At 40.3% G+C, this 15,137-nt stretch overlaps 1 non-coding gene across 1 annotated transcript; it reads right to left on the bottom strand.

The window, feature by feature from the left end:
• Nucleotides 1–14,608: 14,608 nt before the first annotated feature.
• On the bottom strand, nt 14,609–14,724 carry LOC142641862 (U5 spliceosomal RNA). The gene has a single exon (XR_012845536.1). It is a non-coding gene; the product is annotated as a U5 spliceosomal RNA (small nuclear RNA).
• Between the last annotated feature and the right edge of the window lie 413 nt (nt 14,725–15,137).

The raw sequence follows: 15,137 nt of genomic DNA, 5'->3' as shown, positions 1-15,137 counted from the left end.
CAGCCATAAGCTCGCACTGGAGGTCGCGAAGAAGGCCAGCTATCAGGAGGGGGTGACTAGAACGCAAGAACAGTTGACAAAAGCCTTCGCGGCATTGTGCCGAGAGTATTGTTAACAGGTCTGGGGAGAGGCCATGAATGCAGCAAGGATTCCTCCAGCTTCCGAGCTGAGGAAGCCTGAGAACATCTGGCTTCCTCTAGACATACAGGAGATAGAAGACCCTCCTGTAGCAGCCTCTCCTGCCCTTCCTCCTGTGATGCAAGAACTTTTCACTGATCCTACAGAACCTGAAGGTTCCCATAAAGAGAAGGACAAGTGTGATAGCGCCGAGAAGGAGCAAGTTCAAGACATGGAGCCCCTCATCCCTTCAACAGACAAAGGGAAGCAAGTTTTGTCCACCTTTGAGCTGGAACTGAAGAGTACCGAGGCTGGCAGCAACTCCCTCCAAGACCCCCCTGCGCAAGCTTAAGGCCTAGGATAGAACTTTTTGTACTCCTCCCCTTTTTTTTTTTTTGATGTATATGATTAATGAGAAACAGTTTTATTCAACTTTCATTCATGTTGTATTTGTTTTACTTTATTCTTTTTGTGCTTGTCATGAAAGTTCTCACTAATAAATAGTTAAAGGGAGAACAGAATAAATAAGTCTAACTTCACCAATCAAACAACTATAATTTCAAAACAGCCGTATAACTTAGTTTGGATATTCAAGAATGCCTTAGTTAGAAAACTCACATGACGGTTAAACCTTTGTAATCTGAGGTATTGCTTTTAGTAGAATGTAAGGTCCGAGGACCATTCCTTGCAAAAATTTGTTTAACACTTAAAGATATAGAACTTAGGATCCAAATTAATGAATGGTAAGATACTGATTTCCACAAAACGTGTGATAAGAATAAGAACAGTGACAAGATATTAAGAATAGTAACTTCAAATGTTAATTTCCTCAAAGTAAAAGGTCTGAGGACCCGGCATAACTAAGGTTCTGTTTAACAAATGACAAGATATCAATTTCCACAAGGTTTGTGGTCCGAGGACTACACTTAACCAAGTTTCTGTTTGACTCTTAAGAATAGTAACTCCAAATGTTAATTTCCCCAAAGTAAGAGGTCCGAGGACCCGGCATAACTAAGGTTCCGTTTAACAAATGACAAGATATCAATTTCCACAAGATTTGTGGTCCGAGGACTACACTTAACCAACTTTCTGTTTGACTCTTAAGAATAGTAACTCCAAATGTTAATTTCCCCAAAGTAGGAGGTCCGAGGACCCGGCATAACTAAGGTTCTGTTTAACAAATGACAAGATATCAATTTCCACAAGGTTTGTGGTCCGAGGACTACACTTAACCAAGTTTCTGTTTGACTCTTAAGAATAGTAACTCCAAATGTTAATTTCCCCAAAGTAGGAGGTCCGAGGACCCGGCATAACTAAGGTTCTGTTTAACAAATGACAAGATATTAATTTCCACAAGGTTTGTGGTCCGAGGACTACACTTAACCAAGTTTCTGTTTGACTCTTAAGAATAGTAACTCCAAATGTTAATTTTCCCAAAGTAGGAGGTCCGAGGACCCGGCATAACTAAGGTTCTGTTTAACAAATGACAAGATATCAATTTTCACAAGGTTTGTGGTCCGAGGACTACACTTAACCAAGTTTCTGTTTAACTCTTAAGAATAGTAACTTTAAGCCCCTGAGGTATTTATAACTTTGAATTACTAACTAACAAAAGCACATTTTATTAATAATAATACCTTCGAAGGTTATTTACATTCCATGGGCGTGGTACAATTCTTTCATCTAGGTCAACTAGCTGATATGACCCTATGCCTGCTACTGAAACAATGCGATAGGGGCCTTCTCAGTTTGGTCCTAGCTTACCCCAAGCCGGGTTCTTAGAAGTGCCCATAACTTTTCTTAGTACAAGATCCCCAGGTGCGAGTGGCCTTAGCTTCATGTGGGTATCATATCCCCGTTTTAGCTTCTGTTGATAATAAGCCATTTGGACCATAGCAGCCTCGCGTCATTCCTCAAGCAAATCAAGACCTTTCTCTAGGAGGCCATCGTTATTCTCCGGACTAAAAGTACTTGTCTTTAGGGTGGGAAAACCAGATTCTAGAAGTATAACCGCCTCGGCTCCATAAGTCATAGAGAATGGTGTTTCTCCCGTGGACCTGCGCGGTGTAGTCCGATACGTCCGCAGAACATGTGGGAGTTCTTCTACCCATCTGCCTTTCGCATCGTCCAACCTTTTCTTGAGCCCACTAACTATAACCTTGTTAACGGCCTCGGCTTGTCCATTTCCCTGAGGATAAGCTGGGGTGGAGTATCTATTTATGATGCCCATATCACCACAATATTTCCTAAAAGCCTTGCTATCAAATTGAACGCCATTGTCTGATATAAGCGTATGTGGTATTCCGAACCTAGTGACGATATTTTTCCAAACAAACTTCTTGGAATCAACGTTTCTGATATTTGCTAAGGGCTCAGCCTCGACCCATTTAGTGAAGTAGTCTGTCCCTACGAGCAGCCATCTTTTGTTACCTGCTGCTCTCGGAAATGGTCCCACTATGTTCAATCCCCATTGTGCGAAAGGCCAAGGACTGGAGAGAGGATTAAGAACCCCTCCAGGTTGATGAATATTAGAGGGGAACCTCTGGCATTGATCACATTTTCTGGCATAGTCTTGAGCCTCTCTCTGCATATTAGGCCACCAATAACCCTGAGTCAGGGCTCTATGGGCTAAAGACCTTCCCCCAGTGTGGCTTCCACAAATCCATTCATGCAATTCTTCCAAAAGCGTTTCCGTTGATTTCGAGTGTACACAAAACAAGTACGGTCCCGAGAAGGATCGTTTATACAGTTTCTAGTCCTCGGACAACCAGAAACGTGGCGCTTTTCGACGTATCTTATCTGCTTCAGATTTGTCCTCAGGAAGGGTGTCATTCTTAAGAAAAGATATAACCAGGTCGATCCAACTAGGTCCAGGCCTTATCAGATGAATATGAACTGCGCTGACAACGGTAAGAGTTGGCTCTAACAAATCCTCCACGAGGATAATCTTGGGCAAACCCTGAGCCAAAGACGTTGCCAACGTAGCCAAAGAATCTGCATGGGTATTTCCACTCCTAGAAATGTGAGCTAAGACGAAGGAGTCAAATTTGGCTTGCTGACGCTTGACCTGGGCCAAATATTCCTGCATTCTGGGGTCTCTAGCCTCCATGGTGCCCGTTACTTGGCCGACCACTAACTGAGAGTCCGAGAACGCCTGGACTTCCTTTCCACCCATCCTATGCACCATCTTCATGCCCACCAAGACTGCTTCATACTCGGCCTCATTATTAATAGCCGAGAATGCCAATCTCAAAGATTTTTCGAAGACAATCCCGTCAGGGGATATCAGGACAAGTCCAACACTAGACCCTTTCTGATTAGCTGCCCCATCGACATACATTCTCCAAGTCGGAAGGGCTGCGGCCGTGATCACACCAACTGATTTTTCATCCATGCGCGCCTCTTTCAGAGTTTCTTCTAGCAATGGTTCGGTAAACTCTGCCACTAAGTCAGCGAGGACCTGCCCCTTCACCGAGGTGCGAGGCCTGTATTTAACGTCAAAGGCTCCCAAAATGGTTCCTCATTTTGCTACCCTGCTAGAGTAATCGGCGCTGCGTGGAATGAACTATGGCCAGAAGTGCTTTCTCTAAGAGCAGATAGCGCACCTCGGCCTCATTCAAAGACTTACTAACATAATAGACCGGTCTTTGCACCCCGCTTTCATCCCTTACAAGGACTAGGCTGACCGCGTGGACGGCCACTGTCAGATAAGCAAACAAGACCTCGTCTGTCTTCGGGCGAGACAAAACGGGTGGCCGAGAAAGATATTGCTTAAGCTGTTGGAAAGCTAACACGCAGTCCTCGGTCCATTGAAACCCTTTCCACTTATTCAATAATTGGAAGAAAGGACGGCATCGGTCAACTGACTGAGAAATGAACCTATTCAATGCGGCAATCATTCCGGTCAATTTCTGGATTTCTTTCGGGTTCCGAGGCGGCCACAAATCCTGAATAGCCTTAACCTGCGCTGGGTTTACCTCTATGCCTCTGTGAGTAATCATATACCCTAGGAACTTTCCAAACCCCACACCAAAAGAGCACTTTGAGGCGTTAAGGCGCAACTTGTACTTTCTTAGCACCTGGAAGGTGTCGGCTAGATCTTTGACGTGTGAATGTATTGTTTTGCTCTTCACCACCATATCATCTACATACACCTCAATGGTCTTCCCTAGTTGCTGTTCAAACATTCTGGTCATCATTCTTTGGTAGGTAGCCCTAGCATTCTTCAATCCAAATGGCATGACCTTATAGTGGTAGTTCCCTGTTGGAGTAATGAAAGCAGTCTTCTCCTGATCCTCCAATGCTAATGGAATCTGATGGTAACCCTGGAAGGCATCCAAAAAACTCATTCGAGGATGTCCGACAGTGGCATCCACCAGTTGATCAATACGCGGCATTGGGAACGAATCCTTGGGGCAGGCCTTGTTCAAATCTATGAAGTCCACACACACTCTCCACGTTCCATTCTTCTTTTTAACCACAACCATATGCGCCAACCATTCGGGGTAGAAAACTTCCTTAATAGCCCCAACCCTCTTGAGTTTGAGCACCTCTTCCTTCACAGCCTCAGAATGTTCTTTAGAAGAACGCCGATGTGGCTGCCTTCTCGGAACAATGGCAGGGTTGACATTTAAACGATGATAAATGAAGCTCGGATCTACGCCTGGAGCCTCATAAGGGTCCCACGCAAAAACATCAATATTGTCCTTCAAAAATTCCAACAACTCCATCTTCTCTTGGTGTGGCAAACGTATGCCAACTTGGAAGAACCTCTCTGGGTCATCTGCTATTAAAAACTTCTCTAACTCCTCACAAACAGCCTCATCTCCTGTCACCGCTCTAAGTGCATCCGGAGCTGTTAATTGCTATGACTCTTGGATGGGCAAAGCTGATGACTCGGCTTCTGACTGATGAAGCACTGCGGCCGATATGCATTGCCTGGACACTGATTGGTTGCCGAGGATTTCCTCAACATACTCCCTCGAGGGGAACTTAACCTTAACATGCAAGGTAGAGGAGACAGCTCCCAGAGCGTGCAGCCATGGCTTGACGAGGATGGCTGTATATGGGGAGTACGCGTCGACCACAATGAAATCCACCTCAACCGTTTCTGAGCCGGATTGGACGGGCAAACGAATATGTCCCTTCGGCACAACGGCCCTTCCTTCGAAGCTTATAAGTGGCGAGTCATAAGGAGTAAGATCTTCCAACTTCAGCCTTAACCCCTTAAATAAATCAGGGTACATGATATCTGCACCGCTGCCTTGATCAATCATCACTCTCTTCACATTATAACTCCCTATCCTAAGAGTGACCACAAGAGCATCGTCATGGGGTTGAATGGTACCAACCTTATCTTCCTCCGAAAATCCCAAGACGAGTAAGGTTACCTTTAACCTCTTTGGCCTGCAGCCTGGCTCCTCGGCCTGAGAATGGGTAACCGCCATCACCCTAGTGGGACCTGAGCCAGTCCTGCCAGGTGCAGCGAAGATAACATTAATCGTTCCAAATGCGGGCCGAGATGGATTATTCTTCTGATTGTTCGAGCCAGATTGACTGCTCTGTCCACCAGGTTGACACAAGTACTGCTTTAGTTTTCCTTCATTGACCAGCTATTCCAAGTGGTTCTAAAGGGTCCGACAGTTCTCGGTAGTGTGGCCCACATCCTGGTGGTACTGACAAAAGAGGTTCTGATTCCTCTTCGCAGGGTCTCCTGCCATCTTACTGGGCCACCTGAAGAAGGGCTCCTTACGAACTTTCTCCAGTAATTGGTGTACTGGTTCTCGGAACACAGTATTCACAGCCTGGGTTCTTGCCGAGCCGGATTGACCGACATAATCTCTCCTCGGCTTGTTGTTGTGATATCTGTCCGACCTGAAATCCCTTCTCTCCTGCGGGATAACCTTCTCCTTACCTTTTCCTTGCTGCTGGTCTTCCTCCACTCTTTTGTACTCGTCAATACGGTCCATGAAGCGACGTACGCTGCGAACAGGCTTCTTGGTCAAAGACGTAATGAACCGCGAAGCGAATGCTCTAGTGAGCTCCCCAAACGAACTTATAGACCCCGATTTAAGGCCGTTGAACCACCTCATAGCAACAGGTCCCAAGCTAGAGGGGAAAACTTTACACATGAGGGTCTCGTTATGAGAGTGTACCGCCATCCTCTGGTTAAAGTGACTCACATGCTCCACCGGATCAGTTCGGCCATTGTAGATGGTAAAGGTGGGCTGAGTAAACCTCCTGGGAAGCTTCCCTTTCTCAATCCTCCGTAAAAATTGAGATTTGGAGAGTTGGTGCAACGCCCGACTCATAGCATCGTTCCCTAAGCCCCTAGAAGGAAGCTTCTTGCGTCTGCGAGCTGGCAGGTCGTCCTCCTCACAAGAGGACATTGCGCTGGGGGGTGAGCATGACCTTGAGCTATAACTGCCTCCCCGGACCTCCTCTGAGGAAGGATTAGATGAGGATGGTGAAGGCCTACGTTTAGCACAGTGCAACTTTCTTTTCAAACGACCAATCTCCTTCTGCATGGTTTTAGCACCATCCTCGTAGGTGGTGCTACCCCCGCCATGAGTATGGCTAGCCCTAGGGTATTCTGTATGGACACTTCCCTCACGATCCCTTTGACGCTCAAGACGCTCGAAATGATCCACCGGTTGTGATCCCTGTGATTCTGCATGGTGAGAACCTAGGCCTGCCATAGTATCCCAACTCTTTCTAGACTAGATTTCCCACAGACGGCGCCAATTGTAAGTGCACAATTGCACTTGGACCCAAAAGACAATTACGGGCTCAGGCCCAATGAGCCTTAAACAATCAAATTTGTAGAGTGTGGGTTTGAAATCTAGGTTAGAGGTACTGAGAACGTGATAACAGGTTAAGAGTTACAAACACTTGTAAATAACAAATGATAATTGCAAATAGGCCTCCTCGGACATAATCCGAGGACTACTTCTGTATTATTCCTCTTTCTTTCTTAAAAGTTACAACTCTTAATTCCCTTCTTAGTTACAGAACCCCCCCATTTTCTTTGGCGTTCATCCCCCTTAAATACTCCTTTTCCTGATGCTTTATCTACATGTTGCTCCAACCTCCTCCCTCCTAGATATTTCTTTTCTTAATGCCTTTGAATAGTGACCAGAAGTTTCAGTTCTACTGTTCAGGGTCACTTCCCCATTAATGCGGCTAGGGAGGTAGGTGCAGAGTCTTTAATGTGGAGGTGACAACCTTTGCTTTTGGTATTTTTCTAACACCGGTGTACCTCGAAGGTTCAGGGTTTCCCCCTTTTAACCAACAGTCTTTCCGGAATATTGCCTTGACCCTCATAGTGAAGTTCCGAGTTCTCCTGGGTCTATCCGAGGAGAAACTTACCCTCGGATGTGTCCTCGGATCCTCGGCGTATGGGCCAATTTGCAGTACTAACAAATTCTTAGCTCAAGAGCAGGTCGGCCCTCCTTGCTACAGCCCAAAGGCTCATATGCCCACTTGAGTTCTTTTCCTCCCCACAGAAACTATAAAATTATTGCCCCCACAATTATATGGTTAAGCTATAATTTGTTCTAAAAAATTAAAATATATATTTATTTCGAATAAGCTCATGACCAAAATGACTACAGTAGCTTGTAAATTGCAATGATGCATTGGATGGGAAGGAGTTAATTAAATCCTTCCATGTTCTGTTTGACGGAGGAATCATTACTAAAATTTATATTTTAATAGAAAATTCTTAGGTATTTTTGAATAATAAATAAATGGTACTTTCTCGTCTTATATTTATAATAGATTTTATTACGAATTTAATAAGTAGACCCATTATGAATAGGAGATAAAAAAAATATAATTTTTTATACTTTAATAACACTTAAGAATTACTCAAACTTAACAATTAACAGAGCCATCATTGATTGGACAAATTAGCATCTAACTCAGAGACTAATAGTCAAACAAGCTACATGAGTCCACAAAATGTCGCTTTCATCTTGTAGTGGTTTTCTTGCAAGTTAGGTATTTGCATATGGATTTTGGAGAGTAGCTGACAAGGCCACCAAATGGTGTTTATTTTTGGGACAAGACATGAGTCGAAAGTGAAATTCACGTGTAAAAGTCTCTCTTTTTTTCCTTTCTTTTTTCCCACTAGTGTGTAAAATACGCATAAGTTCACATCACCTTTTTCGATGCCCAGAACTTTTTTTTTTTTTTGGTCCAACATATAATAAAGAATCATTTTCTGTGAAAGCTTTCATTTTTCTTACCGGTTAGATGAGATTTTGCTTTTTTGGTAGAAACGAGAGTTGTTATTTAATTATAAATAAAGTTCATACACCAGAGCATCTACAGTAGTGGGTTAAAAATTTAGCATTTTAATTTCATAAAAAGTTATTTTATTTATTTTATTTATTCACTTTATAAAATATGCTGCAGCAGTGGATCTATTTTAGCTTTCAACACAATAAAATAATATATCTACTACAATAAACAACAATCACAACCACCACAACCGCTACCGCCGCCACTACCACCGCAACTGCTACCGCTGCCATCGACTCTTCCACCTCTACTATTGCCATCGCTGCCGCCAACACCACCGCCACGGTCACCGACTCTTCCACCGCCAACGTCACCGCCACTGCCACCGCCGCCACATGATAGTAAATAATTTTCTAGTGTTAACAAGTGATTTTTTTAACCCCAAATTATAATTATACTTTTTTTTTTACTAAAAAACAATTTTTCAATCATAGCAAATAAGAAACTAGAGTAATAATAATATTTTGTTTTAACCCCAAATTATATATATACAAATTTATCTTTGGACTAAAAAAGAATTTCTCAATCAGCCTATTATCGTCTAATATTTTATTCTATCTCTCCCTTTCTTCTTTGACTCTCCCTCTTCTCTGACTATCTTTCTATTTCTCTGTCTCTCATTTTCTCTCTATTTTTTTTTTTATCTCTTCACTCGGTTGTTTTTGGTTGGGTTGAATCGGTGTTTACTGGGTTTAAAGTAGTGGTTTGAATCAGCTGGGTTTCAGAGGTGGGTTGAATCGGCGTGGGTTGTTGAATCAGTGGTGGGTTTTTGAATCAGTTTCGGTGGTCGGAGCTTGTTTGAATCGGTGAGTGGTGGAGCCATGGAGATCAAATTGGTGGTTGCGTTTTGCTTAGGTTTCAGTTGTTGAGTTTTGCATTTTGAATTGATGTGGATTTTGTTATTGCAGTTTGAATTGGTGGCTAGAGCTTGTTTGAACCGATGTGGAAAGCGGTGGAGCTGTGGAAATCAAATTGAGTGGTTGTGCTTTGCGTGAGGGGTGGGTCGAAGCTGGGCAGGTGAGCTAGATTTGTGGCGGCGTGGGTCGGGGGGCGCGGCGTGAGATGTCTGAAAGTTAAGAGAGAGAGAGTTGAGAGTTCTGAGAAGAAAAGAAGAAAAAAAAAAGGAAAAAATAATATTTTAATAAAAGGGAGAATAAAAATTTTTTTTTTTTCTTTTAGCTTTAAGCTACAGTGCTCATGTATAGATACATAAGCACTGTAGCAATTAAACTAAAAATTTTAGCTATACCTCCACTGCTGCAAGAATATTTTTGGTGTTTTGGTGTAGCTAAAATATCTATATAACTATTTAGCTACACTGTTGCAAATGCTCTCAATAGCTATATCCAGCTTTAAGGCATACAGCCTACTACTCCCTAGACTAATCATATCCCTTACAAAACATGAATATACAAAACTAGAGTAGGTTTCTTGTATAGCCAAAACTTGCTGTTGGTGGACGTTAGAAGAATTTATTCTGAGTTTATTTCACTCTTTTTTGTTCAAACTAAATATCAAATTAAATCTTTAAAATTTAATGTGATTTAAATTTGGTCACGAACGTTTAAAATTTCGTAGGATCTCTAATGTTTTGTAATATTTGAAACAAGTTTTCTCCCTTAAAAATAAAAAGGAAAAAAGAAAAAGAAACAATGATTTTGTCCATACCAACTGTTTTTTTTCAGGTAGACAATGAAAGAAGGAAATAGTGAAATTTGTATCATAAACATAAGACACTACAAACTACAAAGAATATTATTATTACTGAATTATCACATGAAATTTTGTCCATATCCTATATTGATATATTTGTTAAGTGCAATTTAAACTTATAACAAAAAATAAAAAATTTAAACCATCTTCTCCATCTCTCCCCGTGTGTGTGCATTACAATACTTAGTATTCTCAAAAGAAAAAAAAAATCAGTGGATTAATCTCATATTGAAAAATGAGAGTGAGTTAAAGAGGTTTAATACTTGTACTGTGTATCCAAAAATTAGGCTCTTTTGAATATATACCATTGTTAGTTTCTTTAAGATCTTCTCCCTTTTGTGTGTGTGTGTGTTAAAATACTTAGAGTTAAATACTTACGGTACATTTGGTAATTGTTTTTTCCCCTGTTCTCAAAACTCAATTTATGAAGGAAAAGTCAATGAAAACATGCATTTGATTTAATGAATCTGTCTCATTTAATGAGTTAGCATTAGAGTTCAAATCCTAGTAATAACATATTTTATTATTTTCTACTTTTTTCTTCAAATTTTTTTTTTTTAATTTCAACTAACCAAACATGTTTTTTATTTCTAAAATACAAGAAAATTGTTTTTTTTTTTATATTCCCAAAAACAAGTTTTTTAAAATAGAAAACAAAAACTGTTACCTAACATAACCTTAGTATTCTAAAAAAAAAAAAAAAAAGCAACAGCACCATGACTTTTATTAATCAACATAATACTTTTTTCTTTCTTTTAAGGGTATGATTTACAATTTAATTTTTTTCTTACTTAGTTGTTTATGTTCAACTCTTTAAACTTCATTTTTCAAATTACTATTGTAATTTTGCCCCCTTTAAACAAGTCCAGAGCAAGACTTATTTTTCAGTATAGTTAGTTTATTTGGCATATGTATAGTGTAAGGTCACAATTTGCATCTAAGCCCAACAGTAGAGAGGGTATAGGCTCAAAGAGTCCAATACAATAAATTTATAGAGAGTGAGTTCTAAATCTAGTTGTTTGTGGGCTTAATTAACAACGGTAATGGCTCCAGATCATCAAACAAAAGTGATTGACAAGTTTATATGATGAAAAAACCATCATTGGACTCAAGCCGAAGAGCTAGATATTATACTTCTTTCTTCTTTAAAGGAAGATTACAATAATATTCAGTCTACAATGTTTTCTCTCTTTTCTCTCCCATCCCCCTTCCCAGAATGTCTCCTGCCCCTTTTATATCATCTTTCTTCCTCTCTACATCCTCCACGTAGGGATCAAATTACTGGTTTGGATACTTGTCCCATCACCTCCTCCCTGAAGTCTTTGGTAATAACTATAAGGCTGAACTTTGATGCTCAGACATCACTTCCCCATTAATGCGGCCAAAGGTTTAGCTGTAGAATATTTAATGCGGTCTCTTGGATCGATATTCCCCCATCCTCGGACCATTTAATGTTCTCGGATTGAGCCTCTAGCTCAATACATACTCCTGAACCCATTGACCCTACATATAGCATTTTAATACCTTTCCTTTTTTTTTCTACAACTTATTATTACCAAGTTTATGTTTTAAGCAAAATAAATCAACGAAAACAAACTCATCCAAGCATACTAATTAAAGGTTTTTGAGAGGATTCAACCTGAAACATATATCACAACTTGGTGTGACTAGTTAGACAGTAAAATTTTATATTAGATAATAATTGCAAAAGTAATCACAACTTGTTGAAATAATTATGTGTAAATGGTGTGACTAGTTAGACAGTAAAATTTTATATTAGATAATAATTACAAAAGTAAATAATTAATGTAACATAATAAGATTTGAATTAGACTTGAAGAATCCTCTCTTCCAGCCATTGAGGGGTTGTATTTGATTCTCAAATTTTCCTTCAATGAATTACACATCAGTATATTTTCTATATAAAAAAAAAAAATTCCTCACATAATCTTTTTTTAAGACCATAAGCCATAGTTCTCTCGGAATTTGGCTACATGGAGACATTGGGCTTGGGCTAGCTAAATATGCGGGCCTGGTGAGATGTCAAACTCCAATTTTTTTTAAATAAAAAATAAAAAAATAAAAGAGAAAGTATCGGTAATCTTTTAGCATGTGAGTAACAATTATGAGCACCTCTGTGACACTAACAGAAAGTATTTAAACTATGCTCATCTATTAGAGAATGTATGACCTATGAAGGGGTAATTATTCAGTGCTTTAAGAACATAACATATAAGTATATGGAACTATAAGATAGTTCACAAAAGATTAAATGTCCAATTATGTTTAATATAAAATAGGACAATTTGTCTTAAATAGACTCAAAAGTTCACAATTTTGATACCTATGATGATAAATATAATAAAGGTATAAGGTATTATATATTTCATTATAAGCGTGATAAATTGAATGTGATTGTCAACATTTTTTCTTTAATAAAAGTGTGAGGAATCAATCTCGTGTTTAAACCTCAAAACATTTATATTGGGTTTTGTATAATTTTTCTATTTTACATTTTTTAAAAGTCACTCTTTCTATTTTATATAACCATTGTTGAGGTCTAAAAAATCATGATAAAAGGCCCAAACAAATGGCACATCGGGCCAACCCATGGGGAGCAAAAGAATTGAGGAAAGAAAATCGGGCTTACAAATGAAAGAAGGATGATGGGCCTAGGGCCTTGGATCCGTGAAGAGACAAGTCTTAGAGCCCATAAAACAAAGGGAAAAAGAAGTCAGCCCGATCAGAGAAAAAAGAAGAAACCAAACAAAGACAAAAAAAAAAGGGGAGCTGGGCTAGGACGCCGAAAGCTGCCTGGGATCTTTGGGTGTGCAACACGACTAAAGGGAGATTAAGACAGCTCAAAGATGGATCAAAAGGCACTGAAACGAGAAACAAATGGGCCTTTCTCGAAGCACCTAGCGATGCAGCCCAAAGCCTGAGGACTTGGAGAGCAATGACTCAAGAGCAAGAAGTTGGTGCCTCGGGGAACCCAGAAAAAGAGATCCACAAAAGGAAATGGTTGGGGAACCTTCGGATTGGCAGAAGAAGACTTTACTTACTGGGAAAAATGACAAAAGGGGAGGGGCGACTAGAAGGAGGTAAGCCCAAAAAGAGAAGACAGAGAAATAGCAAAGTTAAAGGTTCGGGCCTCCCAAAGGCACCTTAGAACAGAAGGTTAGCAAGACACTTTTGAAGAAAAAACCCCAAAAGAAGAGAACTATGGAAAATAAGGAAAGTATCAGTTGACAGAAAGACTGAGACAAACAGGGGGCTCTAGTACCTAGGGAGCCAAGGGGGAAGAATCAATGATACTCCGGAACCCTAATGTGACACTATAAAAGAGAGAAGCAGTCAATGTTGAAGGGGGATTCAACAAGAAAGAAATCGTATAGAATCATTAAGAAAAAAGCTCCGTAAAACTTAAAGAAAAACAGGGAAATATCTCCCGGTATCCTAGAAACAGCCACTATAGCACATGCTTGGATTCAAAATGATTCAAATTTTGCAAGTCTTAGAGGCCTAATGGGTCATCTAAGTCTGTAATTTTTGAACTTATTTGAACCTTGTATTAAGTCTTAGTGAGCTCATTGTAATCAACAACTAAAAAAACTAATGAAATATTTCCTAGTGATTTGAGGATCCCGAACAATTATTTTGTGTTTTCTTCATTACGTTTATTTGCATTTGCTGTTTTTCTTGTTGATCGATACATATATTCTTGTTTGCTAGTGTATGTGTATTGCAGGAGTCTTGTCCTGTGCATCACTTGATTTGTAAACGGCCTATTTAGCCGCAGTAGACCAAGCCCAGTCCCTTCAAACTATAACTAGAGGGTCCGGGGTCCTTGTTTAAAGCTTGGGCTTGGATACTGTTCAAAAAAATGACTCTCACAACCATTTTAATAATATACCATATAACTCTATTTTTATTTTACAATACATTATATCATAAATAATCTTTTTTTTTTTTTAAATCAACCCAAAGGTCCCAAACCCATCCCCATCGACCATGCTGAGCCTCGGTCTAACATTTCATGCCATTGTTGCAAGCCTTCTTCACGATTAGTCAACAATGAGAGTGAAGATTTTGTTGTGGGTCGACAATGAGTGAATTTGTACTAGTCTATGAGAAATTGAGTGAATTTGAACGTGGGTCAACAATGAGTGAATTCATACAAGTTAACGTGTAATTGAGTAAATTTGACAATGAGTGAAGTTAACGAGTAATTGAGTAAATTTGACAATGAGTGAGTTCGTACTAAATTTGTGTGTTTTAATATGAAGATGGAGAAGGATAGAATTAAGGAGCTATTAATGGATTTCCCTACAGCTTTGTTGTTACCACTTACAATGCATGACTACATACGGTCAAGAGAGAACAAATCTATAATGCAAACAGTGATATGGTAACCATGACTCCTATAGCTGAAAGCTCAGATTTACCGTAATTAGTTTTGAATATGAATTGATGAGAACGTCCTCAGACGCTACCCTATAAAAATTGGCGTATGCCGCTACCTGCGGCGAGCGCACAGTATTCTTTAGTAAAAGGCGAAAGAATAGTTCGCTCTGTGCTCACCGCACGGCTCCTTAATTTTGAACCATTTTTGCGTGTTTGTTATATTCAATTGGTCTGGTTGTCACCATACACTCCTTTTCCATGTGGGACTTGTAGTTCTAAACTACCTCCATTGGCTTCCCAGTTATTTTCTACTACCATTTCTTGCTCTTCTATTGTATCAAAACCAGCTTCCTCTACTACACATCTCAACTCACTTTCATTAGGTCTCACATTTCCTGGATAATATTATGTGACCTACGTGTGGGAGCACAGTTTGCTCCTCCATTGAATAGCTCCACCAGTCCTTCCCTCAGGGCCTCCATAGACCTGGGATGCACGGACGCGGCACCGGAGGTGCCGCACCCGCGTCCGACGCGGCGGGACTCGCCGACGCGCGAGGGACGCCGCTGCTCGAGCGTCGGTGCGGCGTCGGCCACGTG

The sequence above is a fragment of the Castanea sativa genome, chromosome 6 (genome assembly GCF_040712315.1).
Source record: "Castanea sativa cultivar Marrone di Chiusa Pesio chromosome 6, ASM4071231v1".
Classification (NCBI taxonomy): Eukaryota; Viridiplantae; Streptophyta; class Magnoliopsida; order Fagales; family Fagaceae; genus Castanea; species Castanea sativa.
Note: the sequence above shows the minus strand (reverse complement) of the source record. Positions and strands in the feature narration are given on the sequence as shown.